Below are 18,388 nucleotides of genomic sequence, written 5' to 3'. Positions count from 1 at the left end.
TTTCTTCACAAATGTCTCAATTTTTGTCCCTAAAACTTTTCCATAGATAATTAGACAAGATAGTAAAAAAAAATCCCCATCTAATTTTGGCATTAAGATTTAGTTTCCACAATGCCTCTTTACAATTCAGATATTAAAATGTGAAGGAGAGAATAACGGAAAGAATCAATAGTTTGGGAGAGCTTTGCACTACTTTTAGTCCTCCAAACAATCTATTGATAGGTTGGACAGTTTGATTTCATTAATATTCTCATCCTGAAAAAAAAAAATTTTGAGACAGGGTCTTACCATGTAGTTGAGACTGACCTGGAACTCACTGCATAGCCCAAGCTGTTCTCAAACTCACAGCGATCCTCCTGCCTCAGCCTCCTGAGTGCTGGGATTACAGGGGTACCACCATGCTATGTAGTTGAGACTGACCTGGAACTCACTGCATAGCCCAAGCTGTTCTCAAACTCACAGCGATCCTCCTGCCTCAGCCTCCTGAGTGCTGGGATTACAGGGGTGCACCACCATGCCCGGCAGTCTCATCCTGAAATTGAAGAAACCAGGGAGCTAAGAATTGAATGGTTTTTCTTAAATCAGAGTTAAAATGTAAAGAAGCTGAAGTTGGAGCGTAACTCTAACTCCCAAGTATTTTCTTTGCCAATGTAACCTTCGGGATGGATTTACCACAAGAGATGCTGCTTAAGCTTTCAGAGCCCTTAACACGTAAGATTCTCCCAGTTCCTTCAGAAGGGCCCTGAGTAACGTGGATGAACAATGTCACCAAGTCAAAGAGATTTAAGAGTGGTCATTACACAAGAAAAGCTGGCATATCTAAAAGCTCACTGTACTCCTAAACACTTCCATAAGACTACATATGCCCATCACAAATAGCGAAATAATAAAATGCTTGCTCCATTATGCAACGGAGATGATGGTTATCTTTTCATTTTCTCTATAGAAAGTAATATTACGGTATTTTGGTAATATGAAGAACCAATCAAAATATGCTGGCCGATGTGTAGAGAAGAGACATTACAAATGTCTGGTGTCCATTAAGATAATTATTTTTCTAGATTTTGACTAGAGAAATGACTAGGAGGCTCGAGTACCCGCGTTCCGGTCCCACACGGATTTCCAAGCTTCCCGGGGTAGAGGTGGGGCGGTGGGATGGGGCTGCACGGGAGGTGGTGCTAGATTGCACCTTGCCGTGTTTGTCAAATTGTAAAAATTTGTCGTGTTAGATTTTTCTCATTTTATATAAATACTTCCTTTTGTACCTAATTTTGTATTTTTTCAAATGAGGATGTTCCACAACTGTGTAAGTTTCCAGCTCCATCAGCCTGGACGGGCCTCTGATTTCCACCCACCAAACCTCCAGCTTCTTGACGGTGAGCCATCAGCAGTGAACGGCCAGCTCGGGCCAGGTGCGTGGCAGGTGTTGTCTTGCACAGAGACAGGCTGCCCGGAGGGGCCCAGGCCTCTCCTCCCACCGAGGAGCGGAGCAGGGAGACTGGGCAGTGAGCAGTGACCCGGGACTGTGTACCGGCGCTGTCTGAGGACACCCTGACGGGGGAACGAATACTCCATGCAAGTCTCACACAAGTGTCTGAATTCTCACCTTAGATCACAGGGAATTCAAGAACAAGAGAGAACCTTAGGGACGCTATAGCCATGGCTTCACTTTCCTGTAGAGTGGTCCTGAGTTACCCAAGGGTACAGCTATCGCTGGAGACAAATTGAATTAATTAAATTTAACCAATAAAAATCTTTACTTAAGGCAATGGGAGAAGAAAATTTACTAATATCAATTAAATGTACATGACGTTTAGGGCTATTAAAAATATACATATAAACATATATACACATACATACTAGTACTATGTAGTATATATATATGTATATATACACAATAAATAATAGTTACCTACGTGTAATGAAAAATGCTATAAATATAAAGAAGGGAATATTGACTATCAATATAAAAATATTTTCACATGTATCAGAAAATTTTAAGTATTGGAGATACATTAATATTAATAGGAAAAGTATTTTTGTCTATGAAAAAATTTCAGATAACAGAATTGACAACTTTATAATTTGTTCATATATCCTATTTTTATAATTGTTGTGAATATTATACTTCTTTTGCAATTCAAACTATTTTAAATAAATTTCAACAAGTACAATATTGGTGACCATGCGCTTCCTGACATTTATTAGTACAGCGAGCTACTCCCTGGGTGGCCTTGGTCACTGAGGTCGCTGCATAGGCATTTTCAGCCTCTTCTCTAAGGGACGGCAGTGTAGTGGGTTTTCTGTAATACAGGCATCCTCCAGGGTCCCCCATACAAGAGTAACACCGTCTATTGAAAAGACATCACACTATGTTCCTTTTCCTGAAGTATGTATACATTTTTGACTCTCTCTCTCTCTCTCTCTCTCTCTAGCTTGAGGGCGAGATATATAGGATATACAACATATACATCCTTAGAAATAGAGGTCTTAAATAAAAATATGGAGTTCACCAATGAAATCAAAGCCAACAGAAAGTTAATTATTTTGTAAGTCTCTATGCTTACAGCAACCTGAACTGGTTTTGTGTTCCTCTGGACTCATGAGAGCATTGCTCCATCAAATTAATCCACCAAAAACCAAACTTCAAAACTCTAAAAGGATTTGCCTTCCCTCATCTAAATTAAAACACTGAAAAGGACAGATTAAAACACAAAAGAGGTCGGGACACTGCAGCGTCACTCCATTCCACCCCACCTCCTGCCCCGCCCTTCCCACCTGCCCACCCCTCACCCCCAGCTTGGAAATGAGGGTTGAAACCGAGCCCAGGCACTTTAGCCTCCTAGCCATTCCAGAGCCGTCTGCGAGTCCGGGGAAGACTCAAAGAGGATTATGGTTTCTTCCTTTTTGGTTGTTGTTGTGTTGCATGCTGTTCATTTTTGGGTTTTTGAAAACCAAAGAAAGAATAGGTGGCTGGATGGACAGACAGAAAATTGCTTGAAGCAGATTATTAGTAGCTTAAGTAGTAATCTCTTAAGTGTATTGCCAAGCATACCACAAAGGGATCTGAAATAGCTCCGGAGTGAAACCAGCTGACGCGATGGGGCAACAGCACACCGCACACCATTTTCCTGGGACTTTAAAATGCTACTTTTCTCTCTTTAAAAGGCGCACACAGTAGGGGTTCTGAATGGGTTCTCGTTGTTTTCTCAACTGCAGCCTGGATTACTAGAATATTTTATATCACGATAGGAAAATAGTTCCATAAGCCACTAGAACTGCGGTAAAGACAACCATTTCAGCTGCATTTTTTTGTTTTGTTTCGTTTTCCAAACCAGACGAAACACCACGAGAGAGTGTGGGGCCAGCCCCGCTAGGCACAGTGGTCTGTGCACCCGAGATTTCAAGGCAAGCAACAAAGGGCACACTTCATTTCAAAGCTTGACCGACTGGCGAATATTTCCACATCAATGTTAGAGCAAAGCGATAGAAAAGGGCCTTCTCTGAAACCCCGTTTGAGAAACAGATAAAAGCAAACAACCAGCATTGAGATACTTCATTCTCGTTTTCATTTCTTTCATTCTGCATTGCAAAAATTAAATTTGCAAGTATTTTTTAGTTAATATACATTTATGGTCAAAAGTCAGGTATTATAAATACATAACATCAGAAAATGAAGTTTCCCCCTTCCCCATCCCATTTTTCTGATGTTAATATGTATCTTTTGTTTTCTATTATATATAAAATTACATAATGTATTTGTAATCAGATGCAACACATCCTAACTTGAAAGCTGTTGCTTCATCTTTGTTATTGCAGGACTTGGAATGGACCCCAGGGGCACTCTTTAACTGAGCTACCTCCACAGCTCTTTTCATTTTTTATTCTGGGACAGGGTCTAAATCGCCCAGGTTGGCATAGATTTGTAGTCCTCCTGCCTTAATTTCCATGTACTTGGAATTATAGGAGTGCACCACCATACTGGAATACTGTCGAGTATTTTCAAACTCATCAAAAAACTGTAAGAGAGCCACTCCATGAGAGACTGAGATTTAAGGGGGCAGCGGGGACTCTAATTCAAAGTATATGGAAGCCAAGCATAATTATACATTCTCCTCAGCAATTATAGTGAAAAAGAAATTAATATAACATAGTAGGTAAGAAACATGCAAACTGCTAAATCAGACAATGTAAAAACAGCACAGTGAATGATATTAATATTATATTAACATCCCCAACCAGAAAAGGGACCCAGATATGTACATATGGAAGTTCCCAGAACTATTGCCACACATACTCCCACTAACAGCTTGTCACAACACATTATAAACTCCAGCTTATATTTTACTGGCTTTCTTCTTTTGCTTCTTGTTTTAACACCTTAATTTGAGTTCTTTGAATACTGGGGCTAGGATGTACAATGGGGCACATTGTTCCACTTCACAAGTTCTAAGCTATTTGTGGTTTGGCTTTCATTTCTACCAATAACTTGAGTGTGACACAAATTGACAATTGTCGTATTATTTGTCTATGTGTCATTGACAGGCAGTTGTAGTCATGGGGTTTCCCAGTGACTGAACGGGTTAGCTGGGATTTACACCCTATCAGCAGCTAAGTACAAATGTCTGAAGTCAGTCCCAGTGTGCATAGATACATCCATGATTCGCTGAGACCCTAACTCTCGGCAGCCATCGGCGTGGTGGTAAACAGTTAACCAACAGTTATCCAGAGCAGAGGAGAGCATCCTTGACTTGCAGCGTTTCCCAGCTCCGTCGGGCTAAATGGCCCTACTCTGGCCATTTGAAGATCTCCACAGGTCGCTGACTTCAGAGTTGGGAAGAGAGGTACACAATCAGTCCCCAGGAGCCTCTCCAAGATTCCTCCAGGAAATTCTTCACGGAGATCTGAAAGCTACAACTGAAATTCAGAGACACCCACGCTTTTTACCCCTTAACGACTCAGACGCCAGAAAAAATAAAAACGCCCCGGTCAACACTCTTCTTCCCTCTCTTCCCTCTGTACTGCTCTGTCCTGTGGAAAACTTGGGCTAAAAGCTCACCTGAAAGAGTGGCTTCCATCTCTTGTCCTGAAATCACAAGTTTAAAGACCCGAGTCCTTTCTGGGCCTCCTGCTCGTGACAGTCTCGTGGTCTAGGAAAAATGAGGGAAAGGAAAGGGAAAAGCCACCAGCTCTTTGGGCCCAAAGCTCTTTCCTAGCACCAGGACTAGAGTCACAGAGAAAGCAGAGTGACTGCGTTACTCCTACAGGACACGTGCAGAGATGCGGTGCCAGCCACAGAGTAGTGCCCTGCCGGTGGGTGGATGGATAACTACGTGCAGTAACCCTGACATACAGAAAGTATCCCTAATCTTCACCTTCTGTGGGGTAGGGAAGCCGATGTTAGAGGGGGATGTTGTGGAAGTGGCCTCGATTCAGCAGCAGAAGAATTTCTAAAACGTTAAGGAAAACAGCTAGTTATTGTCTCTCCAAACTTTCAGACCAGCTTCACCAGGCGGGGCCCGTGGATATGCCAAGGGGCCAGGTGAGCAACTGAAAAACAGGCAGAGGTAAGATCACCTGGCTCAGAATTGCCCTCAACAAAAATTATTTGTTTACTCTCTGCTCTCCTAATATTTCCCCATCATATTTTTCTCTGCACTAGGGCTAGGGTTCGGGTTAGAATCACATAATACCACTGACTCATTTCTACAGGGATCTTGTTCCAACTGGAAAGCGGGCAGCAGCTTGCCCCACACTTTCCTGTGTTTTGATAAGTGTAGCATCTGCTGCAGTGATGTGCAAAAGATGTTTGTTGAGAGCGCAATTCAAGAGCTTCTTGTGTTTCCTGAGCAACTATACACTCGAAGAAAGTTGAAGCCTTTTTTATTTTGTAAGCTGCATTGTAATTATTATTTTCCACTATTTTCTTTGGGAATATACTGATTGAAATTGTGTTACGAGTGGGTCTCTGATTGGCTAGCCTAACCTTTAGTTCAGAGATTTCCATGGTAGCTGCATATATAATGTGTGACCAAAATGTTCAGTCAAACTTTGATTTAAAATATTTATTACAGTGAAAGACACATTGCCATTGATCTTCCTAAAGTACCCAAGCTTAATTCAAACACTGCTGCCCTCATTCTTGGTAGTGCACCTTATTGAGGGAACATTTACCAAACCAATGTATAAATGAGTGAATGAATGGTATGAGAGCAAAATTACTATTTGGAACGTGAATGCATATTAATATAAAATATAACTGAAAATGCGCACTAAAGACACAGCTTATTGTTAGCTTGAAAACTAGCTACATTTCATATCATTTCATTGAGTTCTATATCTTATTAGAGACCAGGAAACATAATGTTCATTCCTCAATTGCCAAACCCAATCTTGATGAACTTTGTATTTATAGTTGCTACAGCAGGATCAAGTCTGTCTGTCCTGATGAGCTTTCACTTAGGTTTTGTAAGTCTTGATTAAATCTGTATTTATTACCATGCCTTTTTTCCCATTTGGTAACTTCCTTGAGTGCCAAACATTTTCAGCAGTCCCCAGTCCTCAGATGACTGCTATTTTCTTGGACAAACCCCGATCACCTGTAGAGGTCCTTCCAGTCCTGTGTGTGACACTACACGGGAAAGATCTCACCACTAAGTGATGGAATCCCACCTTTTATAGGGAGGGAGAAAACTACAGCACCCCTGGATAGCAGGAGTTACATTACAAAAATTTTCCTTCCTATTGGTTTCAGAAATCAGTCTCCCAAATATAAAAAGCTAAATGCAACGCAAATCAATTTACTTCTCCAGTGCATGCTCATATACTAACCTGTAACTTCTGTACTGCTACAATTTCTTCCCTCAACAGACACATCACCAAACCACTGTCATATTCATCAACTAAAAATTAAGGTCTTGAATAGAAAATAAAATTTGACTTGTCAAAATAGCACAAACAAGTAACGCATGCTCTTCAATAGCAAACATTTACTGAGAATTCAGTATCAAGTTTTCTCTGTGTTTTCATCTACAGCTTTAGAAATGTTTTTTAATAGTGCTGGTGCCCTTAGACAACTTGTTTGCGGTATAACCTGCCTGCAAAAACCCCAGTGTTGCAAGAGCAGAGTTTAAACCACTTAACCCAGCTACTCCTGATGACAAGGCAGCCAGTAGGGTGGGACGTGTACAGTCAGATTCATAAGGGGTTTCATGCTCCACCTCCCTGATATTAATACAATGCAGCAGCTTCTCTTTCCACAGAGTGCCACTAATAACCATTCCTCCTCCAAGCAGGGGAGCCACCACACTGCCATTAGGCAGTATTTCTGCAACAGCTGAGTCATCGCTTTCAATTTGGTGTCAATTAGGCTAATTAGTGGTTAGCGGCACAGACTGCCCTTCGGTCATGTGGAAACGGCTCTCCACACAAACGTTAGACACTGCTCTGAGGTTTCCTCACAAACTGAGGATTTTACCTTCACTGCTAAGACAGAAACTGCAAGCTGGAAACATAGCATTTGATAGGCTACAGTGCTTATCTCAGCATTGTCACAAAACAGAGTTTCCGCCAGCCACCGGCTGCTTCTGTGGCCTCTTGTCAGCCACTGCAGTTGGGGCACAATTTGTTGGCCACTGATGAACTAAACCCATTACCTTTTCCTCTCTCCAGCTAGGTGGGCGGCCTGCATCCCCCAGGGCATCCGAACCTGTTCAAACATTCTCTCTCTGGGCTGTGCTCCCAAACCCAGGCACAAAGGATTAGAAACCTGGCTTTTAATTGCGCTTGCCTTTTTCTTTTGCAGATGGCAATCATCCTGTAGCACCTTTTGTGATAGGAAAGTGAGGGCTGGATTAAAGCTTAGTTTTGATTCCTCAGCAGCCCTTCGCGCCTGGCGGGCACCTTGCTTAAGCTGTGGGTGTGCACTGGGCCACTGGGCAAGCAGGAGGGAGCTCAGATTGAGCCTGGTTTCCTCTCCTAAGGAAGATCGCTGGGAACAAGTTTAGGGACACAATTCAAGAATAAATTAACAGTGCTCGCTTAGTGATCAAGCACAAGCCTTAATATTTTGACAGACGAATGATTTTCCTAAAGAGATTTAAATAAACAAGAAGCCTAGATAAATTATATAGAAAAACACAATACAGATTATTCTACAAATCATCTTCGTTTGAAAAATATCTCTTCAAAATTAAGGTGACATTACTACTTTTTAAAATTGTGATGCATGCTTATAGGCCTTATAATGAGAAATTTTTAATCAATTCATTCCATAATATAACTTATCTTAATAGTTTAGAGGTTTGAGAGCAAAATGCCTTTGTTCATTGCATTGTTTACCAAGTTTTAAGTCTAAGAAATTGAATCTCTGTATAATAACTGCATCAATAAACTTTTGCTTATGGTAATTCAAAAGAAATTTCAAGGATTCAATATAAAATCAGAGAATTTGTTAAATATAACAGTGAAATAGTGAATTTCATGTTTAATTCTAAGTAAAACAAAGTGCAAATATATTACTTGACATGAAAAATGTACATATAAAATATACAAGTAGTGTATCTGTGATGTAAATATGAATGAAACATTTTCACTTTTCTAATATTTTTATAGCCTACATAATTTATGTAACAAAGACATATATCACATGGGGTTTGGCCATATATAAAATTTTAAATGTGTATTTGAATTTATGTTATATAAGCAAATTAAAAGGAAAGAACTGAAAGTATTCTGATTTTTTAAAAATGTGACAGCGACGATAGCGTTAGAGAAATACGACTGGAAAATCTAATAAATGAAAAGATATATTCAACTAAACATTGCCTCAATAAGTTAAATATGCTTGGAACCATCTTATAATTTTGTTAGCATTTTAAAAATTTTATTTTCTGACAGTTTTCATTTTCAAATCTGTCATCAGAAGAAATAAATGCTAAACTTTTTTTTCATTAGCAAATTAAATTTTGAAAATATCCAAATATTTGTGGTCAGTTGCTGAACTCATGGTACAATGGGGTGGGTTTGAATAGCTATGGTCAGATGAGAATATGTTTATATATACATCAAATTATCGATCAGAAACTTTTAAGCATTCTTCTCTCCCCCTATTTATGAACAGTAAAACTCAATCTTAGACATTTTCCCCTAAATATAACATGACACTTCCAGTATTTTTTTCTTAAGTGATAAGAATTATATAAAAACTATAAAGTCAGCAGTACATGGAACAAATTGTTAAAATATGGTCTATGTCAAAAGTAAGTTAACTTCTAAAACATGAGATTTGGAAAGGAAAAATAACTCGTAGTACTTTGCTACCATTTACTTAGCTAACACCTCCAAATTCTAAAGCATCATTTTTCTTTCCACACCGTTTCAGCAGCAGGTGATACATACCTTTAAACTACAGACTTCATCAATGAAAGCAATGCAGAAAGCAGTGTGGCATCATCTGGAAAAAGGATCACTATTTCATACTTGAAAGATACTTTCTCCATGCATCTCCTTTTCATTGCTTGTTAAGTAAACAAATTTCATAGGAAGAACATCACAAAGTTGCATTCTTTGCTGCTCTGTCATCCAAGTCATTTTCGAAATATAGAGCAGCGACAGCATGTGTCGCATGGCATCAGTCTGAGGGAAGAGGGTAAAACAGAACGGGAAAATTACAATTTACACTTCAGATCAAAGCTTTCAGTCACAGAAAGAGAATGCCCAAGGAACTGTATATAAAATAGAGAAGATGGACTGTGGATTATTTTAAAATTCACTTCAGGATTCGTCCAGCATTCAGTGATTTCGTCTGTAGGAAAGGTGTGAGCTCACCGTCCAACATGGCACCCCAGCCACGCGGGATTAGCAAGCATTTCAGATGCAAACCGAGTTGTGCTTCGAGTGTAAAACACACAGTGGATTGCAAAGATTTAGTCCAAAAAAATTACAAAATGATTCTTAATAACTTGTTCTACAGACTACTTGCTGAAGTGACAATATTTTAGACATACTGGGTTAAATTATACTAGTAAAATTTACTTCACTTGTTTCTTTTTGTTTTATATTTTATTAGAAATGTAAAAATTGTATTCTTGAATATATTTTAATCGACATGCTACTGTAGACTGCATACGTATACATGGCACTAAATAGTTAAGAGCTTCAATCAAAATTTTGATGAGAGTTACTTTTTCTAAATGTCTTGGAAATACTTTAATTAGACAATATAAGTTTTTCTATTTGGCCAAAATGATGATAAGGTTAGCCGAAAGGAAAAACACTTCAAAAGTTAACTAAATCCCCAAACAGCAAAAACCATAAATCATGGTAAACCATATATAAAAATAGGTAAATTGAGCAGTTTTCCATTGGTCAAGCCATTCAAACAGACAAACCATTTGTGCTTACAGATGTACCTCAGTTTTTTAATTCAAATCAATTGAATTCCTTCAACTAGGGAACATTTTACATTTCTGTCATCCCACATATGGTTAGAAATTATTGTGAGCTCTAGCAAGAAGAGTAAATTCAAAAGCATAAGAGTAAAAAATATGTGTTAAGCTAATCTGTTTTAATAGCTAATTACCTTCTAAGCAACATATTCATTCCATCAACAATCAGGAGCACAGTTATTTTATTGACAAGTATGTTTGCATATAATGATATCAAAATAAATATTGAAATTTTCAGTCGATGAGCTCTCCAGCACACCCAGTCATGTATCCAGAGAACAGACTGAAACTAACCTTGATGTTAAACAACTTGGGAAAAGAAAGGACAGAGACCTGAAACATCCCGAAGCTCTATCGGAAATAAAGCAAAGTTCCACAGCCTATGCTAAGCTTCCGTTTAACAGCAAGCTTCCCTCTCTCTTCCTCCGTTTCCAAAAGATTTGTCACGTAAAGTTCTGTTCACATGGAATTCGAAGCAATACCAGCCGACCGCAAGACTGGTAAACCTGTTCTAACTGCTCTTACAATATCATGGAGCCGAGCTTGAATTACCAATCCACCAGAGAATGCTAATGCAATTATGAGTGTTTACTTACACCATGTGTTTCTCACTGAGCCTCCCGCTGTGTCAGGATAGACCAGAGGGAGCTAATGTTTTATAGATGGTAAGACTCTGTTTGTTTTCAGTAGGGCTAAGTCTCCCAAAGCACTCAGACACACTAATTAAAGTAAACTGCAGAGGCCCGTAATAAAATATATGTGTTTGGAGACTGTGAGATGAACCCTACTGGCTTATTAAAAGTCAAAAGAAAAATATACATTATTTATGACTTCAAAGGGACACATTGTGGGCTCCAGTTTATTTAAAGGATTAACTAAGCAGTAGTTATTGGTGACCATCTGAATGGTTCTTCTTTCCCAGGTCATTAGTTTCATCGTATATGTGAGAAGTCATCATTTGGGTTCAAATCAAATATTATTAATCAAATAAATTACAGAGGGTACACCAACATTATGAATAGAATCTTTGTGAAAATAGCTGCTAATAAATCAGGGACTCACTTTTCCACAGTTGCTTGGTCGCAATGATGTGATTTAGGTGTCCAAAATGTGTTTCAAGCATTTCACATGCTGGTCATAAATTTGGCCATCCCAGAAATAGGAAGTTGAGAAACACAATTACAAACAAATTGCTTCATTTTCACAAAATTATCCACTTCACCTGCAAGCCTGGAAACTTCACAAAGTCCAGCTTCCATTTTCAACACAAGGCAATGATAGTAGAAGGAAAGCTAACTGCATGTCCAAAGGCCCTTTTAGCTGGGATTTAGCTCAGTGGTTCTGGGCCTGCATTGCAAGCTCATAGTCCCAAGTTGGATCCCTGGTACAAAAAAAAAAAAAAAAAGACCTTTTGTGACCTCAGTATTTCTTTGATTTATTAATTGTTTTTAAAGTGATCCATGTAGTCAAAGGTCATTATCCACACTTAAGTCTGAATTGAGGATGGTCAAGACGTGTCAGTATTCTACATTCGTTCCCTGGCACTTGGATGATTGTAGATAATATAAACAGCATCCACTGCTATCACTTCTTTTGATGAAAATTTTATACCATGTAACTACCAACACCGGATAGATAAAATTCTGCATGTATTTCAGGGTGTCATCCTAAGAGAATCTCTATCTCATATTTTTCTAGGTCACCTTGAGAATGGCCTGAATGTCTGTTTGTTCATCACTGCTATGTGACGGTGGTGGTGGGAATTGAACCCAGGGTCTTCTCATTGAACTCCATCCCCAGCCATTTTGTTGTTTTGGTTTGGTTTGGATTTTTTGTTTTTTAGTTTTTGTTCTTTGTTTTGAGAAATGGTCTCAGTAAGTCACCAAGTTGCCCAGGCTGGACTAGAATTTGTAATCCTCCTTGCTCCGCCTTCCAAAGTGCTGGGATAACAGGCACTGAATTTATACTTTAGAGGAAAATAATGTTCCCCAGAATACTAAACTGGGCCTAAGACACCCACCCTGAAACGTCTAGGAGACAGAGGTCCAGAGTTTTTCTCAAGATGGCAAATTCAGATGCTCTGCTACTGAGGACCTGATACTGCCTCCAGCAGGCTTATTGGTTTGTATTTCGCTGTTTTCTTTTCTCTCCCCTCCCCCACCATGTAGCTCTCTCTATTTGGATTTTGTTTCCATCTGAAATTTGTGCAGTTACTTTTTATCACAAGCTTAGAACACAGTAAAACCTCAGGTTAAAGATGACATTTTAAATCTTACAGTTTACATTTCCAGAGAGTTGAGAGCGAACGATAGAATATTTATTTTTTTACTTTCTTTTAAAATTTGCTTTAATATTTCTATACTATACTTTAACTGAGCAAGGAAAAAACTAAATGGACTAAACTGAAACTTACTAAAACAGGATTCAAATTAATTTATTTGAATTAAAAATTAATTTTAGGGCCGGGGGTCTAGCTCAGTGATTCTGCCGCTTGCCTCATAAGCACATGGTCCTGAGTTCAATCCCTGGTACCAAAAAAAAAATAATAATAATAATTTTATTTCTGAAAGTTGTGTAGTTTTATTCAGTGAGATTTATATAAATTTAATGTTCAGATTTGATTAGCTCTCCACAGTAAAATTTGTATTATAATTTTAATATTGCATAAAGCATTAATGATAGAGTACATGACTCTCTTGGTGGTGAGATGTTTTCCTGAGTGCATACAACAAAGGAAAAACAATAAAATTTATTTGACTAAGGGCTCCTTATCTTCTCTTTCATTTTCCTTTTCTTCCTTTTGTGCAGTTAGCTTCCTGTGTCTACAGTCTGCAATGTTAAATGTAATCGCTTCTCTTTACCTTTACAATTCAGGAACTGTCTCTAACTTCAACGTCTGTGATGCCTTATACTTTCTGTTGTTGATAAAAAGATAAGGGCTGGGGATTTAGCTCAGTGGTTCTAGCACCTGCTTCGCAAGCGCAAGGACCTGAGTTTGATCCCCAGTACCAAAAAAAAAAAGAAAAGCTAAATCGATCCTATACCATTGAAAATAGAATCAAAAGATGACACTCTAAGCAAAATTAAACAAAGAAACACAAAAACTATGATCAAGGAGTCTGCACCTTAAATCTGTGCTTCTTTGGAAGTACAGAGCAGGTTGAGGTAAATGGACCGTGGCTGTGTAATGTCAGAAAACCACAGACAGGTGCCTTGACTTTTCTTTCTCTGAGCCAAATAGTAGTCCCTACCCCTCAGCCCACTTTAACTGTTTCTGTCAAAGACAAAAGATCCTGATTTTGATGTCAGGTTGAAAGTTTTTTATAAATGTAATAAAAGTTTTCCATATTCAGATTAAGTTTTGATTAAAAAGAGGAAAGTATAGCTATATTTCTTCTGCTATGAATAGACCTATTAGTATTTCCCCGTTATAGATAAGAACACCTAATTCAGTGGGCATTTTTGTTTGTAGTCTCCTACTGCTATTGGCACGAAGCCTTGGTCTGGATGCTCAGTGGGTGGGGTCGAAGTGGGTCGCAAGTTGGAAGCAGGAGAGGACACAATTCAAAGCTTAATCCCACAGTGTGCAGCACTCCAGGAATAGGGCCCAGTTGCCAGACTCAAGCCTGCCAGTATCGTGATCAACAGATCGTACCCCAAAAATCACCTCAGGAATATTCACAGCAGCTCAAAGTATTTTACTAAATATCCCCATTCCATCTATAAAATATAATGATTATCATCATCTTTGAAACCAGAGGCTTGACAATGGGATGGATGAAATTTCTCTGACCAGTTTTTCCTTGGAATTTTCATCATCTTCACACTCTGTGGTTCTCAAGTCTGTCTTTCCAAGGGTGTATGCTGGAATTTATACGAATCCGCTAAATAAAAGATCCACCTATAGACCCCACATTTTGATAGTATCAGAGTTTGATTTTGCCTCTTCCACAGACTGACACTGTCAAACAGTGAAGGTTGTGTAAATTGTGCTTTTTCGATGCTCCAAACGCTCTCCAGTGTGATCCCAGTGTGTATCCTACTGAACAACTCCACAGAGTGATACCGAGTGTTAACCAACACGGGTATATCAGGGAAATGATGAGCTAGCTCTTTAGAACACAAAGATGGACATCTTACTTGAGATATGAAATAATAACAATGATTTTTTTATGACACAGAACTTAAAATACAAGATGGGCAAAAAAATCGAGGTAAAAAAATTACCTCAAAAGTCTTTTAGACCCAAAATTAACTGCAGGATTTTTATTCACATTCATAGCCTAATTTCTTTCCTATTCAACTTTGAAAGCAACAGGGAAAATATTCAACTATTCTCTGGTGTAGCATAATCTTAGAAACAACTTTTAATTTATAACCCTAAATGCAATGACAAGCATTTCTTCTAAAACTACTTATGTAGAAATACACTGATATTACAAAGATTTAGAAAATCTATTATTTAGGTTCACAATTTGATACAGGGATGGAGACTCAGTAAAATGTAAAGTGAAAGATGATTTTTTTTCCTTTCTTATATTTTTCCTAATCTGTGCGACCTGCTTCATCCAGGAGACTTTAAGGTGCATTACAGCAGAGCTTATGCCTCTTTCCTATTTCGTCCCCACCCACAGACAGTGCCTAGAAAACATGTACATTAAAGAAAATGTGTTAAATATTTATTATCACCTTGTAAATATCACTAAGTCCTGCAGGAGTTTAGAGGGAGGACGGCTGCTTGTGGTAGGGATAATTATAGAAGACAGTGGAAAGAAAACGCTTTTGATTTGAGGAGTGAGCTGGAATGGCAGTGGGTGGGGTGAGCAGCGGGCTTTTGGGTTGGAAGGCGGTGGAGCTGGAAGGGGAGGTGAGGGACACAGGGTGAGGGGAGCAGACGGGAGGGGAGAGCACAAACGGGAGAGCAAGCAAATGGACTCAGTTATAAGGTTGCGGAGAATTCTGTACAGGATAAGAAAAAGGAAGCTAAAATTATCAGATTAAAATGTAAAAGGCCGTGGAATTCAGATAGAAACATTCTGAACAGAAACTGGCATGGCACTGTATGAACCTCAACATTCCAGCAAACTTCAGCGCTGTCAGTTTGTGCATCCAAATAACCGGAGGAGGAAACCTAGATAAGAGATGATTGCAAAAATGCAAGTGGGAAGTAAATAAAACTCTAAAAATGTCTCTGCGGAAGAATTTCTACAAGTCTTTCCTTTTAACTTACCAGTGTTTAGGTTGAGGGCGCAGGGGTTGCAGAGGTCATTGAGACCAACCCCTCTCTGTTCTATGGCCCGGGACCCCAAGGACGAAAGAGATTGGCCCATCTGGCCAAGGCTGTGAAGACCAGGCCAGAGCTGTGTCCCCGGCCCCAGACCCCACTCCTCCTTGCAGCTTAAATGTGAGCCTGCCTCAAGGAGACCCTTTAAATTAAAAAGAATTAACAAAGTAACAAATAGAGAATTAGGATCTTTATTTCTGTTTCACTACCCGAACAGTAACCTTATTTAATAAATCTTCCCTGCCACACACACATCCCGCTGAAGCACTGTAATAAATGTAATAAAAGGGGAGATTAGGGCAAACATCAGTGGGAAGACATTAATTAGAGGAGGACCTCACAATTCTCAGCTGACTAATCCTCAAACCCTGTAATTCTCATAAGAAAACTGGCAGTCTTGCTTGACTTCTTATCAGAGAAATTCCAGCCAGAGAGTGGCAGCCACAAGTCATCAGAATCTCATTAATTTTATTAAATGTATTATAAAGTCCCACAACAAATAATTAAGCCCTATTAAGCAGATACCGAATAGTACATCATATCCTTCCTTTTTTTATATCCATAAATAAAATGATAGCCCTTAAAATGAAAATCGTGACACACAACTGTTGTTATTGATGATAATAATGCTTTATATTTGTCAGAGAGCTTTCAAAGCTTTTCAAAGCATGGCTGTTGCATCAGAATTGCCATACAAAGCATTTATACCCTAATCTATATAAATAAATTTTCATCCACCAGCCATCACACCATCACTTGCAAATGGCAAGACACATTTTCACCAAATATGGCATCTATGTTTGTGATGCCTTGGCTTGAGATACAAGGTAATGATCACTTACCAAGTATGATGGAAAGGTCTGGTCAGGGCTCTCAGAAGGAAAAGCCATCATCATCCACTTCGAGAAACCGACAGCCATGTCCAAAGCAACAGTAGGGCCTGAGGACTGAACCACATAGGTGCATATCCGATCATACTGTGATCTCAGATGTCTCCACTCCAGAGGGTGTAAAGGCTCCCCTAGATTTTTTTTTCTTTTACTCATGTCACTCATTGCTGCCTATATAGATAAATATTGTTGGCCACTAATAAAATTCATTGTGCTTTCATTTTCTTTTTTTACTGTACCTCAGTTATAAATGCAACACAGAATTCATCATTTTCAACTTTTCTGCACAAGGCCATTAAATCTATTGCCTAATGTAGTAGGCAGAGTGAACCCCCGAAGATGTTATGCCCTATTTCCTGGGACCTGTGAAGACGCCCACTTGCATGGCAAAGGGGATTTTGAAGATGTCAGCAAAATCCGAACCCTTGAAAGTTGGAAGATCGTGCTGGCTGACCCTCAGCCCAGTCTGATCAGATGAGCCACTGAGAGCAGAGGTATTTCCCTGTGGTCAGAGAGATGTTGTGAAGATGTCAGAGACACTGGGAGCATGGCACAGAATCAGCCCAGCCCTGTTAGAGGGGGATCTGATTTTTAAAAGTTCTTTATATATTCTAGATAGTACACCTTTGTCTGAGGAACAGCTGGTAAAAGTGTTTTCCCACATTGTGTGTTGTCTCTTAGCTCTGCTTGTGATTTCTCTGGCAGTGCAGAAACTTTTTAAAGACCTGAGATTCCAATGTTGATTCTTTGTGCTAGTTTCCGTGCTACTCAGGATTTGTTAAAGCATATTGTGGGATTTTGCTTCTTTATCATTCTGCTGGTCTATTTGTTTTGATTGGTGAATTGAGGCCATTGGCAATGATAATGGCTATAACTAATATGTATTGACTTATCATTGTCATGGTATTTTCCTGTCGTTGGTCCTTCTATTTTTCTCCCTCTCCCTTTAAATTCCTGCCTATTGGATTTGCTGTGTTGAGCCTCATGGAGTTGTGACCTTCACTGTCTTTTTCTAGGATATTTTTAAAAATTATTTGGAGTGCTGGTTTGGTATTCATGAAGTTTCTCAGGTGTTCTTTGTCATGAAAGCATCTTATTTCTCCATCAGTTTTGAAAGATAGTGTTGCAGGATACATCAGTCTAGGTTGGAGGTTCTTTTCTTTTAAAGCTTGAAGTACCTCACTCCAGGCTTTCCTTGACTTGAGGGTTTGTGTTGAAAAGTCTGTTGTGATTCTAATGGGCTTGACTTTTCATGTAATTTGTTTCTTTTCTCTAACTGCTTGTAATATTTTGTACTTGGTTGGGTTTCTGGGATCTTTATTATTTGTCTATGTGTAGATTTTTTTATCATAACTAGTTGGAATCCTATATGCCTCACTTATCTGTATGTCAAGTTCTTTTGCTCTGTTTGGGAAGTTTTCTGCTATTACTTCTGTGAACATTTTTTTATGTCATTTTTGCTTTCTCCTGCTTTTTCTTGGACTCCTATTAATCTTGTATTATTCTTCTTTGTGTCATGATTTCTCATGGTCCCTCACCATTTTTAAGAGATCTCTCTTTTCATGGTCACTGACTGCTGTCCTGTCTTCTATATCTGATATTCAGACTGGGTTAGTCGGCTATGTGTACTTTTAATAGAGTTTTTAATCTCCTGGATATCAGTTTGAATCTGTTTCATGGTTTCCATTTCTTTCCTATGCTGAGCATTCAAGGCTTTCATCATGGCCCTGAACTCATCTACTTTTTAATCTGTTTCTGTTCTAGAG

This window comes from Fukomys damarensis, unplaced genomic scaffold (genome assembly GCF_012274545.1).
Source record: "Fukomys damarensis isolate Sample0158 unplaced genomic scaffold, DMR_v1.0_HiC HiC_scaffold_25, whole genome shotgun sequence".
NCBI lineage: Eukaryota > Metazoa > Chordata > Mammalia > Rodentia > Bathyergidae > Fukomys > Fukomys damarensis.
This window is presented reverse-complemented; position numbering follows the sequence as displayed.